Consider the following 1,693-nt stretch of genomic DNA (forward strand, 5'->3'; position numbering starts at 1 on the left):
CTATTATTCTGTTTCCCCCGTATATTATTATCTACAGGGGCGTAACGGCAGGGGGTGCAGGGCTAGGTGGGGTACCACTTCTACAATTAGAATTGATTGGATTTATATTGTGAGTGTTTTGCCAGATGCAGTGCCTTCAGAAAGTAGTCACACCCCTTCACTTATTCCACATTTTGTTGGGTTACAGCCTGAATTCAAAATGGATTCCATTGATTTTTTCTGCCCACCCATCTACACACAGTAACCCATAATGACTAAGTGAGAACATGTCTTTATCAAATTTATTGGAAACTAAATACAGAAATATCTCATTTACATAGGTATTCCCACCTCTGAGTCAATAATCAAATGTATATATAATCAATCAATCAAGTTGATTTATAAAGCCCTTCTTACATCAGCTGATGTCACAAAGTGCTGTACAGAAACCCAGCCTCAATACATGTTAGAATCACATTCGACAGAGATTAGAGTCTTTCTGGGTAAGTCTCTAAGAGCTGTGAGTCTTTCTGGGTAAGTCTCTAAGAGCTGTGAGTCTTTCTGGGTAAGTCTCTAAGAGCTGTGAGTCTTTCTGGGTAAGTCTCTAAGAGCTGTGAGTCTTTCTGGGTAAGTCTCTAAGAGCTGTGAGTCTTTCTGGGTAAGTCTCTAAGAGCTGTGAGTCTTTCTGGGTAAGTCTCTAAGAGCTGTGAGTCTTTCTGGGTAAGTCTCTAAGAGCTTTGAGTCTTTCTGGGTAAGTCTCTAAGAGCTGTGAGGCTTTCTGGGTAAGTCTCTAAGAGCTGTGAGTCTTTCTGGGTAAGTCTCTAAGAGCTTTGAGTCTTTCTGGGTAAGTCTCTAAGAGCTGTGAGTCTTTCTGGGTAAGTCTCTAAGAGCTGTGAGTCTTTCTGGGTAAGTCTCTAAGAGCTTTGAGTCTTTCTGGGTAAGTCTCTAAGAGCTGTGAGTCTTTCTGGGTAAGTCTCTAAGAGCTGTGAGTCTTTCTGAGTAAGTCTCTAAGAGCTGTGAGTCTTTCTGGGTAAGTCTCTAAGAGCTGTGTCTTTCTGGGTAAGTCTCTAAGAGCTGTAAGTCTTTCTGGGTAAGTCTCTAAGAGCTGTGAGTCTTTCTGGGTAAGTCTCTAAGAGCTGTGAGTCTTTCTGGGTAAGTCTCTAAGAGCTGTGAGTCTTTCTGGGTAAGTCTCTAAGAGCTGTGAGTCTTTCTGTAAGTCTCTAAGAGCTGTGAGTCTTTCTGGGTAAGTCTCTAAGAGCTGTGAGTCTTTCTGGGTAAGTCTCTAAGAGCTGTGAGTCTTTCTGGGTAAGTCTCTAAGAGCTGTGAGTCTTTCTGGGTAAGTCTCTAAGAGCTGTGAGTCTTTCTGGGTAAGTCTCTAAGAGCTGTGAGTCTTTCTGGGTAAGTCTCTAAGAGCTGTGAGTCTTTCTGGGTAAGTCTCTAAGAGCTGTGAGTCTTTCTGGGTAAGTCTCTAAGAGCTTTGCTCACCTGGATTGTACCATATTTGCACATGATTGAAGGTGCTGAAGGTGCTGTAATAAAAGCAACACGTTACATTGTGACAGGGGAGAGACTCATCTCATCCACCACCAATGAGTAAGTCCCTCCACTTGTATTTCCTGGGACAGTGTAACAGGGATGGTCGTCTCTGTGACAGTCACAATGGATTAACTGCTGTGGTTCTCAACTATCAGAGTGTTCAGAGTTTAAGAGATGT

This window comes from Oncorhynchus nerka, unplaced genomic scaffold (assembly GCF_034236695.1).
Source record: "Oncorhynchus nerka isolate Pitt River unplaced genomic scaffold, Oner_Uvic_2.0 unplaced_scaffold_1477, whole genome shotgun sequence".
Classification (NCBI taxonomy): Eukaryota; Metazoa; Chordata; class Actinopteri; order Salmoniformes; family Salmonidae; genus Oncorhynchus; species Oncorhynchus nerka.